We start from the raw sequence: 18,422 nt of genomic DNA, 5'->3' as shown, positions 1-18,422 counted from the left end.
AAAATTGAGATTTTAAACTTCTGCCAAACCCACATTCTGGTCCAAGATTACCTGAATGCTTTAATAATCTGAATCATGGGACCACAACCTGTTACTGTAACAGGCCAGACGGTCAACATTCCAGCGTGGCCAATCATTCAGTCTTAGTTGCAACTACTCCGCTCTGCCGTGGGGGCACAGGAACAGCCTTAGACAACACGAGAACGGGGTGGGCCCATGTGCCAGTAACACTGTCTCCACAGCAGCAGGCAGCAGGCATTGCTGGCCACTGGGTGCTGGTCTCCACCCAGAACCAAGCTTCTTGTGAATGGATTACTTAATGTCTTCTTTCCCAACTATTTCTTCCATTGTCGTCCCTCGCCTAGAAAGAACACGGGCATTCATTTCTGTAGGTGTGGTCTTTTCACCAGATAATATTCACACTCTGGAGTCCAGAGTAGGTGAGGGCAAACCAACGAATGGAGACTTGAAGGCCTCTCTGGGACTGCACACCCAGGCCAGCAGGCAATAGCCCAGAGCAGAGGTAAGGGGAGGCCAAATAGATCAACAGTGCCAAATGTAAGGGGATGCGCCCAAAAATGCAGCCATCAGGAGCAATATCATACTGCCATTTTTTAAAAATCAAAATAACATCTGTGATAAATGAATCATTTTTCACATTTTCATTTTATTTGAAAGGCAGAGAGACAAGACAGAGAGAAAGAGACTTGCATCCCACTGTTTCACTCCCCAAATGGCTGCAATAGCTATGGCTAGACCAGGTGGAAGCCAGCAGGCTGAAGGTCAGTTTGGGTCTCCCATAGGCATGGCAGGGACTCAAGTACGAGGGCCGTCACCTGCCGCCTCCCAGAGTGTGCAGTAGCAGGAAGCCTGATCAGAAGCAGAGCAGCCAGGACTGGAATCAGGCACTCTGCCATGGGATGTGAGTGACCCAAAAGGGAACCTAACTATTGTGCCAAATGCCCAGCCCTCCAATTTTCAAATAAAGATGGATCAGTAGCATTGATTTTTTTTTTCTTTTGCTGCCCTAGGTCCCCATGCAGCTCTGCACAGGCCTGTTTTTGGTCCTATCTTGTTACTTGGCAAGCATCTAATGACATGTTCTCTTCTCTCCTTAGCAAGTCCTTTAAGAAGTACCTTTTGAGAGCCTGGCTGAGGCTCTCAAGTGGCATCACCACAGCCGAGAGGTAACTAGGCCAGAGATAACATCCGATCAAGTTCCACTACGCTCAGGGACCTCACTGCCACTGTCTCAGTTCATCCTCATGACAACCCCAGGGGAACGAGGAAGCAGACACTCAGATAAACGGAGATTATACACAGCATTCAGGGCAGACTGGAGCTTTCTGTGACAGCACACGCCGCCAAGAAGCTCAACCTTTCAGGCCAAGTTAGGGCGCCTACTCGCCTTCCGACATTTCGTAGTACCTCCCTCACTTACACAGAGCTTTTGATGGCCGGATGTCCCCTGAGCATTCCACTAGTCCCGAGAGGTCAACATCTCAGATGGCTTAGGATGTACCAGCACGGACCCACCAATTCCATGAACGAAGCAGAGGGCATCAATACTCAACAATGCTGAGCAACATAACCCAAGGTCCCCAGCTAACAAATCCCTTCTGAAGCCTGCCGAGTTGTGTTTCTGACTACATCCCTAGGGAAGTGCACCCAGCACAGGAAACCTTGACCGCAGGCCACCAGGTTCACATGGTAGCAAGGACCCTAAAGGGACAACGTCTGAGACCAGAAGCTTTGGTGGCAGGAAATGAGCCCATAGGGGAAGGAGCCTGAAGTACCCATCATTAGCTGCCCTCAGGAGGCCAGAGCCAGACAAACAAGGATGGCAGCAGGAGGGATTGACAAGCCCCTGGAGGGATGTGGCTATGGAGAGTTCAGAAGGGCGAGGGTGGGGCCAGCATTGTGGCATAATAGGTAAAGCTGTCACCTGCAACACCATCTTCCCATGGGCACTGGTTTGAGTCCCAACTGCTCCATTTCTGATCAAGCTCCCTGCTAATGCACCCAAAAAAGGCAGAAGATGGGCCAGGTATATGGCCTCTGCCACCTATGTGGGAGACCTGGAGGCGGCTCCTGGCTTCCGCCTGGCCCAGCCCTAACTGTTGCAGCCACCTGAGGAGTGAACCAGCAGGTAAAAGATCTATCTTTCTCCCTAACTCTGACTTCCAAATAAATCAATCTTTAAAAACAGAAAAAAAGAAGGGTGAGGCCAAACCTGGCCTCACTCACCACTCTGCCCTGGGCTACCCCTCCTAGTGCCAGGAGCCATGAAATTCAAATTCAAGCAATTGTAATCAAAGCAACTTCCACTCCAACCCATCAAACTTTCTGGGCTCCATGACTATCTGTTGAATTCTTGATTTAGTGGAGGATTAAGGTTGCGATTTAAAGTTGAAAGAATGACACTGCAAAAATTAAAAGCGAAATAAGGGATAATGAGGGAGGGTGGGAGGTATTGTGTTCTTACAACTTTGTAAATATAAAATCTAAAAAAAGGGAAAAGGAGGGGAGGGGAAATCAAGTCTACAACTTCCAGCTTCCACTGCCCGTTTGTCCCAGGGGCAACCATGAGTTGGGGGGTCCTCAACCCTGGACACAGCAAACATCCAGATGGGGACCAAGTACCAGGTGCATAGTGCGCCGGCGCAGCGAAGGCAGGAGGCAGTGAGGCATCACTCCCTGCCCAGCACTGGCGAGGAAACAGCAAGAGTTCCACTCTGGAAAGAGATCACATTTCATGCCACGCCAGGCTACTTGCAAAGAGGCAACAGCTCCCGTGCCAAGAACACCTGGTATTATTTCTCTGTAAGGAGATACACCACACACACCTTCAAGCATTTAGAATATGTGACTGTGCAGTTTCACTGCTGGTCACTTTCCCCTTTCACTGGGGAGATGCCATGCCAAGCCAGGATTCCTTGGGCCAGCCCAGCTCCCCCAGTCTTCAAAAATCAACCAGCTCAAAAAACCCCTCTGGCGATTTTAACTACACAAGAATAGAACACACCCCTGGCAGAGCAGGTTAGACCCATCCTGTAAATAGCAGGTTGGCAAGGTATAAACGAGAACAGAAAGAAAACATCCAGTCTCTTAAGAACTCATTGCTTTTGACAAGGACAATAAGACAGGAATAAATTTAGTCACAAATACCGAGGAAGACAAGTTGAGAACAGGGAGGAAGCCCGCGCCAGGTGTCCGCAGCCATCTGCAAGGGGCCACTCCACTCTGCCAACCATTCTCTTGGCACCGGGTCCGATTTCACAGACTCCCCTTTGGCTGGCACATGCTTGGGTTTGGGTTTCTTCCTCCCCCCCTTTCACGCACCACAAGCAGCATTTTCAAGGCTGTTGCAACTTTCCCGAGTCACATATTTCTTCTTCCTCTGACCCCACAAACAACGTTGTTTTGAAGAACCACAAACCACAGAATTTCCATCTCTCGTTTGACTGAAGCGCATTCTTGCAGGCACTGAAAATATGTTCCCATCCTTATACTGAGTCTGAGCCTACACTGTGTAATCCCTTGTGTCGTCAGAAGATTTAGTGCGGTAAAACCCCAGCATCGTCTCATGGTCTATGCTTTCCATCGCTCTGCCAGTAACTAAGTGGCAAGCACGCACTCTGGGCAGTCGCCTGGAGTAAGAGGAATGAACCGCTCACAGCCTGGCCTTGAGGAGCACCACAGGCCCACGCACAAGAGACACGGAAACACACAGGTCCAACGAGGATGAAGCTACGTATATATACTCAGTCGTGGAGTGAACGTGTGCAGGAATTCGCTAAACAAAAGCTGTCCAGAGGCCTCTGGGCTGGACAAGTTCCTGCAGACCAGACTACACCAGGATGGAGTCACACGCAAGCCACATCACCTTAATCCAACTGGAACGGGACAGTTTTCCAAAACACAGGAGCTGCATAGCAACCAATCGCAACGGGCCCAGTGTACCTGATCCAGCGTGACAACAAGTCCCCCGTCTGCACCCTCTAATGAAAGTAACCTCGACATAACCAGCCAGCTTTTTGTTCCACTTCTGCTTGTCTTCAGCCCTCTCACCTATGAGGCCCAACCCCTTCCGCTCAGCCCATTGGAACCTCCATTCTGCTGTATAGAATGAGATTCTGCCCTCATCTAGAACCACAAATAAAAACTGACGAGATAGTCAAACTCGATTTGTTATTCTGTCTTTCGAAAGGTTCCATTTATGCTTTGGGCCACTCTGCAGCAGGCTGCTTCCAAGAATGGATCCAGGGATGTGCCACCTGTGGCTGGGCAAGCATGGGTGTTGGATAGCACTCAGGGCAAACGAGTGCTCCTACGTAAGGTTCTCCTCCACCCCCCTCCGGCTCAGCAGACCTGTTCCCAGCCTCACGCTTCCAAACCGCCTTGCTTGGACTTCCTACTGACGGCACCCGTGTCATGGATATTTACTGGGTGTCCAGGATGCTGTGCAATTAACTCGTCAGATTTTCCAAACACCTTCAGAATTTTTTGTTGTTGTTGTTATTTTGTTTTTTTGATTTTTTTTTTATCTCAGTGCTACAGACAAATACAACAAGCCTCCAAAGTTTCAGAAACTTTCCCAAAGATACACAGTGGGTAAGTAGGAAAACTGACATTAGAACCCAGGACCGCATCACCAAGCTCTTCAGCGGTACATCTGTCTTCCTCCATAAGCAAGGTTATTTGCACTTTGACAGAGCTCAACAGTTCCTTTGCTTTAAGAGTTCCCAGGCAGGTGGACATGTAAGCAAGTAGAATACACAGCTACCTGTGTCATGTGATTTATGAGGCCAGCCACGGATGGGTTAAAAATAGCTCCACACCAGGGCTGATGCTGTCGCATAGAAGGTTAAACCTCCACCTGCACTGTCGACATCCCATATGGGCGCCAGTTCAAGTCCCTGCTGCTCTACTTCTGATCCACCTCCCTGCTAATGTACCTGGGAAAGCACTGGAAGATGACCCAAGTGCTTGGACCCCTGCACCCACATAGGACACCCAAAAGAAGCTCCTGGCTTCAGCCTGGCCCAGGCCTGGCCATAGTGGCCATTTAGGGAGTAAAACCAATGGATGGAAGTTCTTTCTCCCTCTTTACAAAAAAAAAAAAAAAAAAAAAAAAAAAAAAAAAACGAACAATGCCACACCATTGGCCCATTGGCTATCACGGAGCTTGGAAATGCACCAGTGGAGGTGCCTTACTTTGGGATTTGAAGCCTTTCTGGTCTTTTTCTAGAGCCTGTTATTCTAGGAAATATAATCCTCACCTAAGAACTCGGGGAGGGTAGGGAATCTAAGAATTTGAGATGTGGGAGACATGGCCTGGAAAGGAACCTCGGAGTCCCAGGATGCGCAGAGCGGTCCCTAGAGGCGGGTAGGGAGGTTTCAGAGACAGATGCTTTATGTGGTGGAGGCAAATGGAAGGCACACACTTCACTCAAAGCGAGGACCAGTTCTAAACAGGTGTAAGGGGACGACTCAGGGGCGAGGGTGGCAGGTGGGCATCAGGGGCTGAGCACCATGAAGGCTGAGAGAGCAGAAGCCTTGCTGTCGCTGGAGAGATGTGCCAACAGGAAACAGGGGGTGTATCAGACAAGGAATGCCCAAGCACAGGACGCACGTGTGGTGGGCAAGTCTGGGGAGGGTGAGCTGGGTGGGAGGAGGCAGTGCTGGCGGCACTGGGGGCATGAGGCCCAAGAACACACCAAATAAAGAGAAATGATGCCTTGGGCCAAGGTATTTCCCAGGCATGCACAGCCAGCTGCTACTTCAACACTTCCAATCCAGTGAATCCCACATAAGTTTCACCACTCTGATGGAACACGGTGTTAGAACAAGTCTAGAAGCAAAATCTAAAGACAGATAAAATGAACAGATACTATTTATAAAGTGCATTACTTCAAAATCAACTCAGCACTTTTAATGAAACAATGGTTGATCTAATGATATTTTAAAAACAGAATTTCAGCAAAAAATGAATGTAGCAGATTTAGAGATTAAAATCCACAGCAGGTAACTGTTTAATAACGAAGCCTAAACCCTGGTGAAGCTCAGTTAAAACCATAGGAGACAGGGCCGGTATTGTGGCACAGCGAGTTAAGCCACCGCCTGCACTGCAGACATCCCATACGGGGCACCTGTTTGTGTCCCATCTGCTCTACTTCCAATCCAGCTCCCTGCTAATGCCCTGGGAAAAGCAGAAGATGGCCCAAGTGTTTAGGCCTCTGCCACCCACATGGAAGACCCACATGAAGCTCCTGGCTTCAGCATAGCCCAGTGCTGGCCATCACACAGGTGAATCAGCAGGTGGAAGATCTGACTTTCAAAATAAACAAATCTTAAAAAAAAAAAAAAAAAAACACAATCATAGGAAAGTGATCTTTCAGCCACCCTGGCCAGCAACTTTCAGAAGCTTTAAGAGCTTTCACTGAATTCAGCTGTGATCATGAGTTAACTACTGTGATGCCAGCCAAAGCCAACGTTTCTTCTTTGGGCTTTCACTTCCCTCACAAGCAGGAAAGGTTACGTCTATGTACTGTTTTTATAGGAGATCCCTTTATTTAGTTCCTACAAAGAAAGCAACCCTGAAGGGGAAGCAAGTGCACTGTGACTTATTTGCTAAATGAGTTCTTTTAGCATAGAGTGCAGGTGAGAATGTTCTCACCATTCTGAAAGAGCAACCCTTTGTTCCCCTTGGCACAGCTCAAGGCCGGTTGTGAGTAGACACACACAGGTAAGACAAGACAAGGGGTGGGGGAGGAGCCTCAGAGAGCCTTCCTCCTGCAGTGCTCCCACTTTTCACATCAACTTGGCTGCTAAGGAGCCCCGAGCCCACAAGGCGCCTGCTCTCCTTGGAGCAGCTGGCTTCTGAACTTTATTAGCAAAGGGCTGCAGCTCAGGCCTGCGGTACCCCCACAGGTGCTCACGTGCTCTAAACACACACTCAGACACAGTCCAACTCTCCTCCCTGATGCCAGAGCAGCCAAGCCAGTGCAGTTCTGATGCTGAAACACTAGGACTTTCGAGGCAGCTTGGACATACAAGCAGCAACCACCCAGAGGAAGACAATCTGGGGCCCTGACAATGTGGGTGGTAACGCCAATGGTGCAGCAAAAACGGCAACACAAGTAATATTTCTGTATTTAATGTTTTACAGGAAAAAAAAGTCAGACCTCATAGAAGCAATGAAAATATTTAATACATGTAACATATACAAATTTATTAAGTCTAATGTAAAATGTCAAAAGTATAACCTGAACAGTATCATTAATAGAAGAAGTATGAAAAGAGAAAACAGTCTCAAAATGAAAAAAAAGTTAGCCGTGAAAAGCTGGAAATAACTTGTTATTTGAACTTTAATAAAGTGAGTTCTTAAGGTACATAAACATTGTTGCCATGGCGTCGGGAGCATGTTTTTGTGCAAATTTCTTCACCGCTATAAAAAGAAAAAAGTACCAGTCAGGGAAATAGTGATGTATTTATGAGCTAATTCCAAATGTTTTTCCCCCAACTGCTGCTTCTTCAAATAACCCTAGCTCTTACTTGGTGACCGTGAGGGGTGCTTCGACAGCCTTGTTGGCGGCAAGGGAGCAGACCTATGTATTAGCCAGGAACTGCAGTGTTGGTGGTCGTTGGGCCATCTTCTATTCACTCCTCATATACAGTGACTTGTCTTCTGTTTACTGAAGCAGGAAGTCAGCCGACAATTGCCATGATGTCGTCTGTCCCAGTGGCCGGTCACAAACGCTCCGGCACCCCATTCACTCGGAGGGCACTCACGACGAAGGGGACTTAATTTCCATTCTCTTCCACCTATAGTTCACTTTGGGACAGCCAGCAAAACCTTCTGTCTTGTTTATGCTGCTTGGCAGGGGTCGAAGGTTTCCTCCTTTCCTTAGCACCACCAGGTCCCAACACAAGATCAAGAGTGGACGCCTTTTGAACCTGTAGTCAGATGAACTGCAGCTTCCGTTGCTTGCCCGCAAAGGTCAGTCTTTGCTGATCAGGAGGAACTCCTTCCTTAGCCCAGATCTTGGCCTTCTCACTTTCTCAGGTTGCACTTGCTTTTGATAACCGTGAGAGTTCCGAGGGGCTCTGGCTACTTGTTTTGTAGCATGCTCTCTACTGGAATTCCTCTTACGTTTTTCTCCTGTTAAGGTCTAAGTACTGAGGGGAGGAAGGTCACAAAGGCAAAGTGTCCTCCTTATCGCATCCCATCAAGGGTACCTATATTACTGTGGCTCCTCTGGTGCATTTCCCAATCCAGTCCTCAACCAGCCACTTCTCCAGGAAACTCCAGTTCCTTCCACTGGACAATACTCTCATAGACCAGGATATGGGAGCAGGGATGCATACTGTGATGGGGGGTTGTTGCCACTAGACCAAGCCAGGCCTTCATTCTCTAGATATGGGACCTTGGTATGTCACTATATTCTTAATTATTTTATCACTTACCATTTTTTAAATACTAACTCATGCAATCCTTGTAATAACCTTACAACAGGAATACAGTAGTAGTACTAGTCCCACTTACAAAGGAGAAAATTGAGGTAGAGAGATCTGGACATGTGCCCAAAGTCACTACACTACTAAATAGCAGAGCCAGGAATTGAACCCTTGCATCTTGTTCCAGATCTGGGGGCTCTAACCACCTATCCTCACAGCTACACAGGGGCCAGAGCTCAGCGAGCTGCCACATCAAGTCAACAAGTTAACGGACTCACTCGTTCATTCACTAAAGTCTCTGACCTGCCTGGCCTAGGCTGTTTCCTGTTGCCATACCAAAATAGCGGAGGCTGAGCGCTCCATAAAGCAAAGAGGCTTCATCTGCTCACTGGTTCAGAGGCCCCAAGTCCAAGCTCAGGTGGCTCCCTGTGTTCTGCCTCTGGGGAGGGTGGATCACATCACACAGCTGAGAAGGTGTGCTGAAGATGGCCCTCAGTGAGACAGGAAGCCAGGCAGGTCCACGGGCCAGGTTTGCCCTGTTTCCAACAATCCACTCTCAAGAAAGCCAACAGGGTTCCTGCAACAACTACACGAATCTCTCCAAGGTTCCTAACCACCTTCTACTAGTCTCCGCCCCGTAAAGGTTCCCCAGCGTCTGTCTCACTATTACTACCCTGGGACAAAACTCACATCACACGCACGGCAGTGCCCATCGGGTGCCAGACTCTACTAGATGTTCAGTGATGCCGAATGCCACAGGAGACACCTCTCCGACTACGCCACACTTAACACAGGGGCGGTGGCTGCTATACCGTGCCTCTGGGGACACCTGACGGTTTGGAGGGATGGCGCTGTCATGCTGAAGCCACGTCATCCCATAGCTACAGAAATCCTTCCTTTGACTCCAGGTACTACTCAGGAAGGCCAGGCAGTGCCTCGCCTGCCTCACTTCTTTCCATTTATCCTTCCCACGCATCTCAAGGAGTTTCCTGTCTCTAGATGAAATGCCATTCATCGTGCTGTTATTCACCAACAAGATTTTGGAACAAAGTAGTCTCCTGTGACAAACCACTCAACAAAGTGAGATTTCCCTTTACAGTGGTTAGAAGATTTGACAAACACGTGTCCTTTTGTGCCGTCACTAGTGGGAGTTCCAAGAGGCCAGAGTTGCAATGACCAGCCAGAAGACATTCAAAACACCCACGCTGAAGGCACATGTCTTAGAGGACTCCCTGCCCTAAAGTCCTTTATCCCCATCAGGGACAGAGCACTGTGACATTTCTCATGACTTGGGATTGCGGCCATCTGTGCTTTTTACAAAATAGAGTGCATGTCAGGGTGGGGATGGGGCTCAGCCACAGAACTCCCCTAGAAAAAGAAGGCAGAGGCTAGTGCAGTGGGGGGAAGGGTCTAGAACTGGCTTCTTATTAGAATCTACACTCTCCTTGCAAGAGAAGATACAGGGCCGGCGCAGCGGCTCACTAGGCTAATCCTCTTCCTGCAGCACCGGCACACCGGGTTCTAGTCCCGGTCGGGGTGCCGGATTTTGTCCCGGTCGCCCCTCTTCCAGGCCAGCTCTCTGCTGTGGCTCAGGAGTTCAGTGGAGGATGGCCCAAGTGCTTGGGCCCTGCACCCGCATGGGAGACCAGGAGAAGCACCTGGCTCCTGCCTTCGGATCAGGGTAGTACATCGGCTGCGGCAGCCATTGGAGGGTGAACCAATGGCAAAGGAAGACCTCTCACTGTCCACTCTGCCTGTCAAAAGAGAGGGAGAGAGAGAAGATACAGAATTCGAGGGGCCCTTGAGGATGTGGGCCTTTGTTTTCAGTTCAGAGCAAGCATCCGATGAGCTGCCACCCAGTGCACCAAAGAATTGGCAGACCCAGTCCCTGTCATGTAACAAGAGCCCACCACAACATAGATGAACCACTGAGAACCATAGGTTGGATTCTGCAAGACAAGAATGTGCCAAGGAAATCATCCAAGCGATTAGCCTCCGAGGACACCGACTTCACATGTGTGATTGGCACGAGGAAGAGGGTTCCGTCTACCGGATCTGATGTTTGTTAACTTCTGAGACAAACGTCCATTTTAGTACTACTGGGAGCAGCAGCCTCGACAATCTAACTAATCCATTTAATGCAGTGGCAAAGCCCTCTCAGAAAATCTGTTTAAAAAAAATTGTAACTCACATCATGCCATTGTTAACTATCAGAGTTTCACAATAGATAGTAAAATAATGTACAATTGTTTGGGTTTCTCAATAGCTTTACTTAAAAAGTCAATTGTCATAATCCAAAGAGGAAATATATCCACACTGGCATGGTGGGAGGAAAAATACAGCTACCGATTCCTGTGCACCGAGGATGTACCAATCACTGCGGTACGTCCAGTTCACCGGCGACTCGGGTCACTCAAAGCATTGCACAGAGAATTGAACGCAGTAGAAGAACTAGGAGACCCAAGAGTTGATAGATTTGTCCCTTTGAGCATGCACCAGGGGCCATGTGTTTCTGTGTTACAGAACCTCCAGACGCCATAGAAACGACAGCTAGAACTCAAAGTAAAATTGCTCTCTACACATTCTGATCTCAGATTCCTAATCTTTTTCTTACACATATCCTATACACTTAATACAGGTATGATTCAGCAGGTTTTGACTTCATAAATGTAATCTTTCTGAGCACAACTTTTTAACTGGAAAAACACACCAAAAAAAATTTTTTTGGACAGGCAGAGTTAGACAGTGAGAGAGGGAGAGACAGAGAAAGGTCTTCCTTTTGTTGGTTCACCCCTCAAATGTCCACTATGGCTGACTTGCTGCACCGATCTGAAGCCAGGAGCCAGGTGCCTCCTCCTGGTCTCCCATGCGGGTGTAGGGCCCAAGCACTTGGGCCATCCTCCACTGCCTTCCCGGGCCACAGCAGAGAGCTGGACTAGAAGAGGAGCAACCGGGACAGAATCCAGCGCCCCAACCGGGACTAGAACCCAGGGTGCCAGCGCCACACGCAGAGGGTTAGCCAAGTGAGCCAAAGCACCAAAATGCTTTTTATATAATTTCATTTCGAACTTTCTTTGCCGACAGCCAAGATGACATTTTCAGATTTTTCTTTGCCAAGACTTAGAAACAAGTCAGGGAATTCGGAGGTTTACATTTTGAAATATATACCGCACATTTCATTTTAGATTTTCACAACGTACTGGGGGGGAGGGGGGAGAGCACTGGGTTTAAAATGGCAAGATGAACACATGAGCAGGTGGCAGAGGTGAGCTGGACTGGACTGTCGCAGCTCTCCCTAGCATCAAACTGGACAGTGCCTTCAACATCAGGGTAATCGAGGATGTCCAAGTCAGCTGAGTGATGCTAAAAGGCGGCTTCTGACTGCCGAAGCCACTGGACCAACTTCACTGATCTGCTCATCCACTAAGATGCACTGCCCTATACTATTTGTTCTCAAGAATTGATGGGAAAATGATGGAGGTGTCACCATGGGGGGAGCATGGATGTGCAAGAACACAAGTATCAAGACAGCCTATTCTCTATTCCTTACATAATAGCATCTCATTAAAATGATACCACAGAGGAAGTTTCTAGATGACTGCTACAGTTTGAGTTCGCATCCTTCCAAAATTCACGTTGAAATGTCATCCCCCACCAGGCCGGCGCTGCGGCTCACTAGGCTAATCCTCCGCCTTGCAGCGCCAGCACACCAGGTTCTAGTCCCGGTCGGGGCACCGATCCTGTCCCGGTTGCCCCTCTTCCAGGCCAGCTCTCTGCTGTGGCCAGGGAGTGCAGTGGAGGATGGCCCAAGTCCTTGGGCCCTGCAACCCATGGGAGACCAGGAGAAGTACCTGGCTCCTGCCATCGGATCAGCGTGGTGCGCCGGCCGCAGCGCGCTACCGCGGTGGCCATTGGAGGGTGAACCAACGGCAAAAGGAAGACCTTTCTCTCTGTCTCTCTCTCACTGTCCACTCTGCCTGTCAAAAAAAAAAAAAAAAAGTTTGAAATGTCATCCCCCACCCACCAGTATTCAGAGGTGGGGCTCCTGGGAGGTGTGGAGGTTGCAAGGGCCCCATTCTTGTGAGATTAAGGCCCTGACAAAAGCCACTTCACATAGCATTCAACCCCTCCTTCCCGTGACACAGTGTTTAAGGTCTTGGACGCATAGAGCAGTTATCAGCAGACACCTAATTCACCAGGGCCTTGATCTTGGGCCTTCCAGTCAGTCACAAGACCCATGAGAAATGAAATATCCATTCTTCATAAATCACCCAGCTACAGGTATTTTGTTACAGCATCAGTGAACAAAGACAATCGCATATTTTTTTTTTGCCTAAGTTACCACTTTAAGGAGACCAAGGGATAAGGTTACGGGAACACAGGAGGAGAAATCAAAGACTGGGGTCCCGACCTGCTTTCCCCACTTTCTGGCAGAAGGCTGACCTTGGAGTAATCACTCACGATCACACAGAAAGCGGTGTATGCGCCTCCGAAAACACTTTCCATCCTGAGGACTATTTCAAGAGGTCCTTACTGTTTTAAAAATCTCTAGTAGGAAATTTTTGGTTTATGCACAAGTGTAGCTGACCAAATTTGGTTTTCAAGTACCTAGAGTGAATGAATTGCTTGTGTAATAGTAATAATGTGTAGGATACTACGTACATATACAAATCAAGTTTCATGGGAGATTCCAAGATGGTAGATTAGGGAGAGACGGGATATGCCAGACTAGGGATAAAACCGTGAAAGAAAGGGGTGTAGGAAGCACTGCCAGGGGATGATTGGAGAGAAAACTGCACTGGAAATCCTTAAAGAGAAGGAGGAACCCCGTGGGTGTGTGTGGAGGGTGTGGGCACAGCACACAGCTGCGAGCTGGAGCAGATGGCAGCTTGGAGACAGAGGCGAGACCAGACCGCAACCCGTGGCTATATAACCAGAGGGAGAGCGAGACGCAAGTCCTGTCTGGGGGTTGGCGGTTGCTAGCGGACCCAGCAGAAGTAAAGGAGGCACGTTTGTCTCGCTCTGACTTCCCCACAACAGTGCCCGCTGCCTGGCTGAGAGAGAGTGGACGCCATCGTGCATCTGGGCGGCAACTATGCAAGCCCTTGTGAGCTCGCACAGCAACCTGCTGAGACAGGACACCGCCTTCACAGCAGTACAGGCAGCAGTGGTGGGGCTACTTTGGACCAGTGGCTCTTGCGCACCTGTGTGATCCAGTGATTCTAGTGGAGGGAACAATCCACAGTCCCCACCGACTCTGAGCCTAGCTGGGAGGTGGCTGGGCAACCACATAGGATGCTAAGGCACCTGCAGCCTCCCAGGATCAAGACACCGAGGCGGAGCTGTCTTGGGGAACATCTGCCTCTCTGTTGACTGGGCAGGCTGGTGAGCAAACAGAAACCCCTGGGCCTGGTGACTGTGGGAGCCTCCTGAGCTGAGACCATGAGTATCCAGGGGTTAAATGAGAAGGTAAAGGGAGTAGCTGTGCAGATCACCTGTGTGCTGCATATGGCATTGAGGTCTACCACGCCCAACTCGGGTGTTATCCTGGATGCTCGCCCCACCCCGCAGCACAAACCAGAGCTCCCTAGCCACACCCACCACACGTCTGTTGATATGCACTGAATGTGCAGACATCTCACTAAGCCACAAATGCATAGCTCAAAGATAAAAGCCATCAGAGGAAACAACAATCAATCCCACAAATGCCTAAAAATAAATGCAGAAATTCAAGAAACAAGAGTAAGGAAGACACCATGACCCCCCACTAAGGAACACAACATTTCAATATTAGAATGTGAAGATGACGGGATTTGAGAAAATGCTGGAAATGGAATTCAAGAGATTAATTATAGGACTACTCAAAAGCAATCAGAAGCAAGTCCACAAATGAAAGAAAACCATACGTGATATGAATGAAAATTTTTCCCATAAAATTGAGATTTTTAAAGACAAATCAATATGAAATACTGGAAATGAAAAGTTCAGTACAACAAATAAGAAATGTAGTGGAAAGCCTTAACAACAGACTTGGAAAGGCAAAAGAAAGAATTCCCGAACTAGAAGACAAATCTTTGGGAATCTTACAACAATAGTAATACACACACACACACACACACAGAGAGAGAGAGAGAAAACAGAAAGCTTAAAAACAGTGTTGGAGGGTGGAGGGGCCGGTGCTGTAGTACAGTAGATTAATCCTCTGCCTGCAGTACCACCATCCCATATGGACACCAGTTCAAGTCCTGGCTGCTCCACTTCTGATCCAGCTCTCTCATGTGGCCTGAGAAAACAGTGGAAGATGGCCCAAGTCTTTGGGCCCCTGGACCTATGTGGGAGACGTGGAAAAAGCTCCTGGCTCCTGGCTTTGGATTAGCACAGCTCTGGCCATTTGGGGAGCAAACTAATGGAAGGAAGACCTTTCTCTCTGTCTCCTCTCCCTCTCACTGTCTGTAACTTGACCTCTCAAAATCTTTAAAAAATAAATTAAAAAAAAATAGTGTTAGGGATACATGGGATATTATCAAACAACCCACCATATGGGTCATAGGAATTCCTTAAGGTATGGAAAGAATGGATTAGAAGGCCTATTTAGTGAAATAATCACAGAAAACTTTCCCAATTTGGAGAAAGGGATGTCCAAATAGAGGAAACATACAGAACTCCCGATAGACATGACCAGGAAAGATCTTCACTATGACATATTGTAGTCCAACTCTCCACAGTAAAACAGACTAAATTGTGCACAAGAAAACTACAGATTACTTTCAGAGGCTCTTCAATTAGACTCACAGCTGACTTCTTATCAGAAACCCTACAAGGGCTGGTGCTGTGGTGCACTGGGTAAAGCCACTGTCTACAATGCCGCATCTCATATGGACACCAGGTCTAGATCCAGATGCTCCACTTGTGATCCTGCTCTCTGCTATGGCCTGGGAATGCTGTAGAAGATGGCCCAAGTCCTTAGGAGACCTGGAAGATGCTCCTGGCTTTGGATCGGCGCAGCTCTGGCTGTTGCGGCCAATTGGGGAGTGAACCGGCAGATGGAAGATCTCTCTCTCTACCTCTGTGTAGCTCTACCTTTCAAATAAAAAAAGTTAACAAGTTGTATTGCTAATTGTGACACATTTAAAAAAAAAAGAAAAATAAGAAACCTTATAGGCTAGAAGGGAATGGCAAGATATATTCCAAGTCTTAAGAGAAAAAAAAAATCTTTCAACTCACAATACTGTACCCTGCAAAGCTCTCATTTATAAATGAAGGTGAAATAAAGACCTTCCACAACCAACAGAAATTGAAAGAATTTGTCACCATCTCTGCAGCCTTACAAAAGGTGCGTAAGGATGTGCTACACACAGAAACATGGTCATCAATACAAAAGTAGGTGAAGGCAGACAATCTCCCAGTAAAAGTACAAAGGAAATCCAAAGTAAACAATAGGAATATTTATGGAGAAATGGCAAGGCAAGTCATTACTTGTCAGTAGTCATATTGAATGTAAATGGCCTCAACTCTCCACAGTTAAAAGATACAGACTGGATGAATGGATTAGGAAACAAGACAAATCTATTTGCTGCCTACAAGAAACACATCTCACCAAAGATTCATGCAGACTGTAAGTGAAAGGATTAGAAAATGATATTCCATGCTAATGGAAAGCAAAAAAAAAGGGGGGGGGGGCAAGTGTTGCCATCCTAGTATCGGACAAAAAAAGGATCGATATAAAAACTGATAAGAGATGAAGAATGGCACTATGTAATGATTAAGGGATGACATGATCCTGTATATAGGAGATCCAAAAGACTAAACTAAGGCTATTGGAACTCATAAAAGAATTTGGTAAAGTAGCAGGATATAAAATCAACACACAAAACTCAACAGCCTTTGTTTACACAAATAAAATCATGGCTGAAAAAGAACTTTTTAAAATCAATCCCATTCACAATAGCTCCAAAAAGAAGTAAATACCTTGGAATAAATTTAACCAAGGATTTCAAAGATCTCTATGATGAAATTACGAAACACTGAAAATAGAACAGGACACAAAAAAAGGAAAAAATTTTCCATGTTCATGGATTAGAAGAATCATCAAAAATGTCCTTACTACCAAAAGCACCCTACAGATTCAATGTGATACCATCAAAATACCAAGGACATTCTTCTCAGATCTAGAAAAAATGCTAAAAGTCATCAGAAACAAATAATACCTTGAATAGCTAAAGCAATCTTAAAAACAAAGCTAGAGGCATCACAATACCTGATTTTAAGACATACTAGAGGACAGTTACAATCAAAAACAGCCTAGGACTGTCACAAAGACAGACACATAGACCCATGGAACAGAATAGAAACTCCAGAAATCAAGCCATGAATCCATACCCGACTTATTTTTGACAAAGGAGCTAAAATCAATCCCTGGAGCAAGGACAGTTTCTTCCACAAATGGTGCTGGTGGTGCTGGGGAATCTGATCTCCACGTGCATAAGTTTGAAACTAGACCCATACCTAACACCTTACACAAAAATCTACTCAAAATGGATCAAAGACCTACATCTATGACCCGATACCATCAAATTACTAGGAACATTGGGGAAAATCTACAAGACATTAGCATAGGCAAAGACTTCTTGGAAAAACCCAGAAGTACAGGTAATCAAAGCCAAAATTGACAAATGGAATTACATCAAGCTGAGAAGCTCCTGCACTGCAAAGGAAACTCAGCAAAGTGAAGAGACAACTGACCAAATGGGAGAAAAATTTTGCAAACTACATAACTGATAAAGGCTTAATTAACATCCAGAATCTATAAAGGTCTCAAACTCTACAACAAAACAATCCAGTTAAGAAATGGGCAAAGGACTTGAACAGGCATTTTTCAAGAGAGAAAATACAAGTGGCCAACAGACACTTGAGAAAATGCTCAGGAGCACTAGCCATCAGGGAAATGCAAATCAAAACCACAATGAGGTTTCACATCACTGCAGTTAGAATGGCTCTCAAACAGAAATCAACAAACAACAAATGCTGGTAAGGATGTGGGGATAAAGGTACCGTGGTCCACTGTTAATGGGAATGTAAACTGATAAATCCGCTGTGGAAGACAGAATTATGATATCTCAGAAATCTGAAAACAGACCTACCATATGATCCAGCCATCCCACTCTTGGGAATTTACCTAAACCAAAAGAAATCAGAATATGAAAGCATTATCTGTACCCCCATGCCCATTGAAGCATAATTCACGATAGCAAAGAAATGGAATCAACCCAGATGTCCATAAACTTTTGACTGGATAAAGAAGTTATTTTTTTTTGACAGGCAGAGTGGACAGTGAGAGAGAGAGAGAGAGAGACAGAGAGGTCTTCCTTTGCCATTGGTTCACCCTCCATTGGCCGCCGTGGCCGGCGCACCACGCTGATCCAAAGCCAGGAGCCAGGTGCTTCCTCCTGGTCTCCCATACGGGTGCAGGGCCCAAGCACTTGGGCCATCCTCCACTGCACTCCCGGGCCAGAGCAGAGAGCTGGCCTGGAAGAGGGGCAACCGGGACAGAATCCGGCACCCCAACCGGGACTAGAACCTGGTGTGCTGGCACCGCAAAGTGGAGGATTAGCCTATTGAGCCGCGGCGCCAGCCAAGGATAAAGAAGTTATTGTATATATACACTATAGAGTACTACTCAGTTGTAAAAAAAAATGAAATCCTGACCTTTGCAACAAAAATGGACACAACTGGAAGTCATTATACTAAGTGAAATAAGCCAGTCCCAAGGAGACAGAGATCATGTTTCCCCTCTTCCAGGCCAGCTCTCTGCCGTGGCCCCGGGAGTGCAGTGGAGGATGACCCAAGTGCTTGGGCCCTGCACCCCATGGGAGACCAGGAGAAGCACCTGGCTCCTGGCTTCGGATCAGTGCGGTGCGCCGGCCGCAGCGCCCCAGCCGCGGTGGCCAATGGAGGGTGAACCA

At 47.3% G+C, this 18,422-nt stretch overlaps 1 protein-coding gene across 1 annotated transcript in view; it reads right to left on the bottom strand.

Moving 5' to 3' along the window:
- Positions 1 to 18,422, bottom strand: part of NCALD (neurocalcin delta) — a 310,833-nt gene that overhangs the window by 211,766 nt on the left and 80,645 nt on the right. The window lies entirely within an intron of this gene.

This window comes from Lepus europaeus, chromosome 4, assembly GCF_033115175.1.
Source record: "Lepus europaeus isolate LE1 chromosome 4, mLepTim1.pri, whole genome shotgun sequence".
NCBI classification, from domain to species: Eukaryota; Metazoa; Chordata; class Mammalia; order Lagomorpha; family Leporidae; genus Lepus; species Lepus europaeus.
The sequence above is the reverse complement of the archived record's forward strand: the minus strand, read 5'-3'. Positions and strand labels throughout refer to the sequence as shown.